We start from the raw sequence: 9,245 nt of genomic DNA, 5'->3' as shown, positions 1-9,245 counted from the left end.
ATACTCAGCTGTGACCTCCCAAGTAGCATCACTACTGGCTCTTTTTTCCTTATGACATTTTGGAAAATGTGGCTGAACCACCTGTGTTAAGGAATTCCTTTATATTCAAATCTGACTTTGCCAGACCAGGAAGGTGAAACTAAGGCTTTGCTGTGGGCAGACTGTGAAACAGAGCGCCACCAGATCTCTATCTGACTTCCCCCCTCCCCTCTTCTAGGCACTAATCTCTAGTTCCGGACTGCAGTAGTGGGATCAACATAGTTATAGGGTCTTTACATACTTCTGTTTTCCTTCTCAAGAAGACTTACTCATCTGGTGAGAAAGTTTGAGCACCAGAGGCACTGAAAGCCCTCTTGATGTATGTATCTCTGCACTTCGCAAGGCCATCATGCAAGTGGAAGGGACCTGAGTCACCCTCTAGTGTAGTAAAGGCAGGTGCAGCAATGGCAACACCTGAAAGAGCTCTGGGCTTGGTCCACTACGTGGCTGACCCGGCAGTTCTTAAAACCAGTGAACCCTGGATGAAGAAATATATGAAAGGGAATTAATCCCTCCTTTCTGGTAGGATGAATACTCAGGGCATAACCCTACCCTGCTTTGTCATGGTTGAGCAAGATACACTATTTTTGATGTGATCTCATATCTTTGAGAAATATAGAAAAATGTCTCTTGATAGACAGGTCAGCAGAGGAAACCTCAGTATGACAGCTGCAGACCTCTGCAGACTACTAATAGCTATCCTGATAAGGGCCTGGATTAAATGAGTAACACAGGCTTAGAAATCTCAGATATGAGGCCATTTCCATGAAGGATCATATATATCTTCAGTAGTCTGTAAGGAGTTTGTATGGCTGTAGCGTTGTCTACAAGTGAGTTGGGGGCAGAGTCTTTGGAAAAATTTCTTGAGGAGACCCTCAGATTTAAAAAGTGCAAGTTAATAAGTGCCAGTGTTTTTTATTTTTCCTTATTATTTTTAGTTAGACATTGCTAAGATATTACATTCTAAATTTTATTATTTAGACATTTTTATATTTTAGACATTATTTTTACTCCATCTTAAATATGTTTGTGATGGTTTGGATCACAGACACCCCCTTGGGGCTGCCAACTGTTGTGCCAAGACTACTTCTGCCCCTGCTTTCCCTGCCAGCTTGGGACCTCAGAGCCCTGCCTGGCTGTGCCAGACATGCTTGCCGGCCACAAACACAGACCCAGGTCTGAATCATGTCCCACAAACTGCAAGCTTAATTGAAAGCAGCTTAAGAAGTGTTCCTGTCTTTAACACTCAGATGCCCAACTGCCAATGGGGTCTAAACCCCAAATAAATCCATTTTACTCTGTATAAAGCTTATACAGGGTAAACTAATAAATTGTTCACCCTCTATAACACTGATAGTGAGATATGCACAGCTGTTTGCATCCCCCACCCCAGGTATTAATCCATACTCTGGGTTAAATAATAAGTAAAAAGTGATTTCATTAAATACTGAAAGTAGGATTTAAGTGGTTCCAAGTAGTAACAGACAGAACAAAGTGAATTACCAAGCAAAATAAAAAAAAACACGCAAGCCTATGCCTAATACAGTGAGAAAACTGAATACAGATAAACCCTCACCCTCAGAGGTGTTCCAGTAAGCTTCCTTTTACAGATTAGCCTCCTTCTAGTCTGGGTTCAGCAATCACTCACACCCCCTGTAGTTACTGACCTTTGTTTCAATTTCTTTCAGGTATCCTTGGGGGTGTCTCTCACAGGCTTAAATAGACTTTCTCTTGTGGGTGGAGATCCTCTCCTCTCTCCTATGCAAAGTGCAGCTCCAAGATAGAGTTTTGGAGTCACATGGGCAAGTCACATGTCCATGCATGACTCAGTTTTTACAGGCAGCAGCCATTGCCCACATCTTGAATGTCTCCAGGAAGACTTCTTATGTAGATCGAGCCTTCCAAGACCCATTGTTCGTTAAGTGTATCTTTTGATTGGGCACTTAATTTGCACATTCCTTTCTCAAGAAGCTGACCAAATCCTTTGCTAAAGCTACTTAAAAATCAAGCAAGCACACAGCTAATATTCATAACTTTGAATACAAAAATGATACATGCATACAAATAGGATGAATAGATTCAGTAGATCATAACCTTTACAGAGATATGTTACATGGCATATGTAGCATAAAACATATTCCAGTTATGTCATAAATACATTCATAAGTATATTTCCATAAAGCCTTATGGGGTGCACGTCACAATGTTCAACTAATATTTTACCAAGAGTTTCCATATTTCAGGGAAATATTACACTGACTGGGGGAAAACTCATCCCTAGTTTAGGTTTACTTCAGTAAAAAGTGTTATTCCAGGGATGAATATATCTGTCTATTTTAGCAACTTATATGACTTATTTGAGCACCTCATGGTCTTTAATGTATTTATCCTCTCAATACCCGATGAGGCAGCGAAGTATTGTTTTGCAGATGGGGAACTGAGAGAGTGAGTCAGCACTTGAGCCATGCAAGAGTACTCCATAACATCATTCCAGCACTTTATTGGGGAGCCAGAATGGCTTTCTGACTCTTCTGATAATTGTAAGTAAAGTAAACAAGCCAACCCCCATCATTCCCCTCTTAATTCCAGGTATTCTTGTCAAAGCAGTGTTCTGACCCTTCTTTTTTTTAGGACTCAAACCTCTAGTGAGTGATTCACCCAAGGTCACACTCAAAGCTTGTGGCAGAGTAGGGAGTTGAACCAAGATTTCACAAGTCCCAGGCTATTACCCTAGCTACTAGACCATCCTTTCTCCCATTGTTTTTACAGCTACCATGAACTTTTTTTCATATATGAATATGGCTCAGAATTGTTAATGGCTCTAACACAATTCATGAAGGTAATATGGGAAATAGGAATACTGGCATGAGGGATACTTATATCTCACCTGATGAGGAAACACTGCAAAGGTGAGCCTAGTTAACAAATACCAGCAAATAATATTCCATTTCTTTAAAGTAAAAAGAATTGGCAGTTCCTAAAATCAAAGATAATCTGTTTTTGTACTGAAGGATGATATAATGTAAACTTTTCCCTAGTCCACGAAAGCTTATGCTCTAATAAATTTGTTAGTCTCTAAGGTGCCACAAGTACTCCTGTTCTTCTTTTTGCGGATACAGACTAACACGGCTGCTTCTGAAACCTTTAAGTACTGTATGACTTTGGGGGATATACCCAGAACTGAATATCAAAAGAAACCGCAGCCTAAAATATAATTGGGGTATATGTGGAGTTTCACTTCCTAATTGATGGGAAAAAATCCCATATTTTCATGCAAAGTGTTTGAAAGGTTTTTGATTGAAGTGCTGTTTTACATTGCTGGGAAGGGTTCTATCTTTGTGCTAATGCATGATTACATGGAGAAAGATCATTTCAAATGAACAAAAGAATTAATGTGATTTTTATGTAAGAATTTTTGTGAGTAAAACATGTCTGTCTGCATATTTTTACCTACCATCACTGTGGAATTTTAGCAACTGCCATACAAACACTGAAGGAAAAGCTTAGTGCAAAGACAAGAGGCAGCGAAAGAGAGAGACTGAAAGATGAGAGGTCAGCGAGTGGGAGTTGCTCTATAGTAGATCTCCTTTTAGAATCATTTGAGAGAGGGAGGAACCGGGAGCCAGAGGCTCATGTTATCTAGTGATCTCACTATTCAAGTGGAACATCTATGAGCAGTGCACATTTCAAGAATGCTTCCACCCACTACTTTATATCAGTCATCTGTCACTTCTCTAACAGAAAGAATACTCTCTTGGCCCCAGTGCACTTAGTCTGCTCTTTGAGTGTGATCATAATAAGAAGATATGCCTTCAGCAACTCCCTAAGGCTCAGATTTCCTGCCCCGGCCCCTTTTAACTCACAGTAGGAAACAGGCAGAGATACCAGCTGGTTTAAGTCAGGTTTGTTACAGCGATACAATTTCTCTGCCAATTATTGCGTTGACAGGGCCCAGATGTTCTCTTTAATAATCCAGTCATCACTTCCATTATAAAGCTTTGCAGTTCATTGGTTTGAAATTGGGCACATAGATTATGGCTTCGGTTGTAAAATTCTGTTTCAGATGAGGAATTACATCGATTTAATGATTTTTGATTTAGAGACTATCAAACATGAAATCCTCAGGGTTTCTGACAACTTTTGTGCAACTCTGAAATAATAAAAAAAGAGACTTTTTTAAAACAATTGAGTCTCCGTTGGCATATTGTTAAAGTGCAAATACCGGTAAATTAAATCTGTGAGTTTTATGAGGATGGGCAGAGAAAGAGGGAATTGGGGTCTGAGCCTGAACATGGAGTTAAGCAGATGTCTCCAGAAGTGCAGTTTTTAACTGCTCAGCAGGGCCAGCTCCAGGCCACTCCGGAGTGGGGCGGCCACTCCGGAGAGGGGCGGCAGGTCCAGCTATTCGGTGGCAATTCGGCAGACAGTCCCTCACTCCCGCTCGGAGTGAAGGACTTTCCGCTGAATGGCCACTGCAGATCGCAATCGCGGCTTTTTTTTTTTTTTTTTTTTTTCTGCTTGGGGCGGCCAAAACCCTGGAGCAGGCCCTGCTGCTCAGCATCTTATCTTGGAGGTAATTCATATATTTTGTTGTGATGGTGGTGCTCTCTGGAAAATGAACAGAGTTCCCCATTTCACTATGCACACACCAAACAGCTACCCATTTTATTATTATTTATTGAACAAGGCCATTGTGCTCAGCAACATTTAATCACACGAGAAGACACAGTCCCAAAGATCTTATGCTGAGATTTTTCATCACTGCCTAGGGGATTGATACTTCCAATTCCAGTTAAAATTAATAGGAATTGGTCATCCAAATACCTTAGGAAGCATTGAAAATGTCAGCCTCAAATCTAAACTGAACAGATATAGGTCTGATGAACAAGGTTAAATTCTTCCCCTCTCCTACCAGTCTCTGACTCCCACAGATACTGAGGATCCCACTCAAAGCAGCACCAGTGTGCAATGTGGGATTTTTGGAGCCCATAGAATGAATATCACAGAAGGAGTCTGGAAATAAGGAAGAGATCCACTTGCTATTGATCCCAGTGGAGCATTAATCTGTGGTGCTGGAAGATAGAGTTGTGGATGCAGATCATCCAGTTAAGAGAGAGGAGAAAGGATAGACCCTATTTCTCTGGAGATGCCCAACACATTTAGTCAGGCTGTGCACAGGAAAATACAGTTAGATACCAAGTTAATTTCCAGTCTCAAAGTGAGTAGAATTTTCTATGTATCTGTCTCTAGATAGGAGGTAGCATTCCTTGAATTTATGTAGTTAAGGTTTTGATGATAAGGCAGGGATTCCACCACTATGTTATATAGCTTCCCTAAAATTACAGAACATGCTTGTTAGGCAGAGGATGAATTTTCAAATAAATCCATTCATAATTTAATGAAATAAAATTAGTTTTAAAACGGGAAGCAAAAGGACACAAGGAGAACACTCTGACCACCAAAGTTAAGAATAATAGTTCTTTTAAAATATATTAAGAACAATAAGAATCCTAACACTAGCATTGGTCCATTACTAGCAAGAAATGGTAAAAATGTCAAAAATAATGCCGAAAAGGGGAAAGTGTTCAATACATTTTTCTATTCTGTATTTTGGGAAAAGACAAATGATGTAGTCATATCATGATGAAACACTTTCCATTCCAACAGTAACTCAGGAGGCTATTAAACTGCTGCTACTAAAATTAGACATATTTAAATCAGCATACCCAAATAACTTGCATCCAAGAGGTTTAAAAGAGCTGGCTGAGGAGCTCATTGAACTGTTAATGTTGATTTTTTGTAATCTTGGAACATGGAGGACATTCCAGAAGACTGGAAGAAAGCTAATGTAAAAAGGTTAAATAGGATGGCCCACATAACTATAGGCTTGTCAGTCTGACATTGATCCTGGGCAAGGTAATGGAGTGGCTCATATGGAACTTGATTGATAAAGAATTAAAGAATGGTAATATAATTAATGCCAATTAATATGGATTTATGGAAAATAGATCCTTCAAACTTAACTTTATATCTTTTTTTGATTAAATTACAAATTTGGTTGATAAAGGTAGTAGTGTTGATATACTATATTTAGACTTCTATAAGGCATTTTACTTGGTACCACATGACATTTGGATTAAAAATTAGAAAGAAAAAAATTAATATGGTGCACATTAAAAGGATTAAAACCTATGTAACTGATAGGTCTCAAAATATAATTGTAACCAGGGAATCATCATTGAATGGATGTATTTCTAATGCTGTCCCATAGGGATCAGTTCTTGGCACTACACTATTTAACATTTTTATTAATGACCTGGAAGAAAACATAAAATCTGATAAAGTTTTCAGATGACAAAAAAAATTGGGGGAGTGGTAAATAATTAAGAGGACAGGTCAGTAGCACAGAGCTACCTGGATTGCTTGTTAAGCGGGGTGCAAGCAAATAATATGTATTTTAATATGACTTTATGTAAATATATACATCTAGGAAAAAAGAATGTAGTCCATACTTACAGGATGGGGAACTTTATCCTGGGAAGCAGTGACTCTGAAAAGAATTTGGGGGTCATGATGGGAAATCAGGTAAACATGAGCTCCCAGTGCTATGCTGTGGCCAAAAGAGCTAATGCGATCCTTGAATGCATAAACTAGGAGTAGAGAGGTTATTTTACCTGTGTATTTGTCAATGGTGAGATCGCTGCTGGAATACTGTGCCCAGTTCTGATGCCCACAATTCAAGAAGGATTTTGATACATCGGAGAGGGTTCAGAAAAGAGCCACAAGAATGATTAAAGGGAGTAGAAAACATGCCTTATAGTGATAGACTTAAGAAGCTCAGTCTATTTAGCTTATCAAAGAGAAGGTTAAGGGGTGACTTGATTACAGTCTATAAGTATCTACATGGGGAACAAATATATAACAATGGGCTCTTTGACCTAGCAGAGAAAGGTATAACACAATCCAATGACTGGAAGTTGAAGCTAGACAAATTCAGACTGGAAATAAGGCATAAGTTTTTAACAGTGAGAATAAATAACCATTGGAACAATTTACCAAGGGTCATGCTGGATTCTCCATCAGTGAAAAATTTTAAATCATGACTGGATGTTTTTCTAAAAGCTATGCTCTATGAATTATTTTGGGGAAGCTTTATGGCCTGTATTACACAGGAGGTGAGCCTCGATGATCACTTAAGAATGTCCATACTGGAACAGTCTTTGACAGATCATTCTGGCAGTTGGAGATGTAGGGACAGTCAGAGCATGGGGTTGTGTTCCTGACTGTCTTGGCTAATAACCATGGATGACCTTATCCAATTCCTTTTTTAACCCATTTGTACTTTTGGCCTTTACAACATCCCATTGCAACAAGTTCCACAGACTGACTGTTCTTGTGTAAAGAAATATTTCCTAGTGTATGTTTTAAACCTGCTGCCTATTAATTTAATCAGATAATCCCTAGTTCTTGTATTAGATGAAGGGGTAAATAACACTTCCTTATTCACTTTCTCCGAACCATCAATGCTTTTATAGATCTATATCACATCCCCTGTTAGTTGTCTCTTTTCTAAACTTAACAGTACCAGTCTTTTTAATCTATTCTCGTGCATAAGCTATTCCATCCTCCTAATCATTTTCAATGATTCAATGTTCCTTCCAGCATTGGAATCTATGAATTCCACAAAGAGCTGCCCTCTTTCAAAATGGCCATTAGCTCCCATTGTTCCCAATAGGAGTGAAGCCAAACTGCTTATAACAGTATATCATTCTCTTCTTCACAGTCACTTTGTGACAATGCGGTTCTGGCGGAACCCAACTGAGAGTGCCAACTCAGGACAAATTGCTCAAATAGGGCAGTTACAGCCCAAGGCTGGGGTTCTTTCCACCTCTAAGGCAAACCAAACCAGCCAGACTAGGAGGACTTCGGTCTCACCCCACTGGCTAACCGCAAGTCTCACAAGCAATCTCCTTAGACACTCCAGTTTCCCAGTACTCCCACCAGTGCCACTCGTTATGGGGACAAATGGTTATGAAAACCAATACCCCAGTAAAAGAAAAAAGGTTCTCCTGATCCCAAAGGACCAAGCCCCAGACCCAGGTCAATATACAAATCAGGTATTACCCACAAATCACGCTGCTGCCAATCCTTTAGAATCTAAAATCTAAAATGTATTCATAAAAGGAAAAAGATAGAGATGAGAGTTAGGATTGGTTAAATGGAATCAATTACATACAGTAATGGCAAAGTTCTTGGTTCAGGCTTGCAGCGGCGATGGAATAAACTGCAGGTTCAAATCAAGTCTCTGGAATACATCCCCCGCTGGGATGGGTCCTCAGTCCTTTGTTCAAAGCTTCAGCTTGTAGCAAAGTTCCTCCAGAGGTATGAAGCAGGATTGAAGACAAGATGGAGATGAGGCATCAGCCTTATATAGTCTTTTCCAGGTGTAAGAACACCTCTTTGTTCTTACTGTGGAAAATTACAGCAAAATGGAGTCTGGAGTCACATGGGCCAGTCCCTGCATACTTTGCTGAGTTACAAGGCTTATCTGCCTTCTCTCAATGGGTCCATTGTATAGCTGATGGTCCTTAATGGGCCATCAAGCAGGCTAGGCAGAGATAATCTCAGCTTGTCTGGGATGTCACCCAGAAGCATAGCATAAGTTTTCCATACAGACAGTATAGAGCCAATATTCGCCATACAGACAGTATAGAGCCAATATTCATAACTTCAACTACAAAACTGATACACACATATAGACAGCATAATCATAACCAGTAAACCATAACCTTGTCCTAGACACCCCATTTGACCCCCTTTATACAAGATTTGGGTGCCACTACAGGACCTTGGTTGCAACAATGATCTATACGGTCCCAGTTTATGTCAATAACGTCACACACTTCACCTTAACTTTACTCCACCTGCTCTCAGTAGGGTTGCCAACTATCCAGTCTCCAGGAATTAAAGATTAATCTTTAATTAAAGATTATGTAATCTGATGAAACCTCCAGGAATACATCCAACCAAAGTTTGACAACCCTAGATCTCAATACTCACCTCCTTCATTCCCTCCCTACTCCCTTTACTTCCCTCCCTTCTATGTCCCCTCACCTTTCCTTTTTCTTTCTATTTTGTTAATTGCCCTTCTAACAAAATCCCACACAAAGAATTTAAAGACTCCCAACCCCCTCCAGCCTGCCTGA

Source organism: Malaclemys terrapin, chromosome 3 (assembly GCF_027887155.1).
Source record: "Malaclemys terrapin pileata isolate rMalTer1 chromosome 3, rMalTer1.hap1, whole genome shotgun sequence".
NCBI classification, from domain to species: Eukaryota; Metazoa; Chordata; order Testudines; family Emydidae; genus Malaclemys; species Malaclemys terrapin.
The sequence above is the reverse complement of the archived record's forward strand: the minus strand, read 5'-3'. Positions refer to the sequence as shown.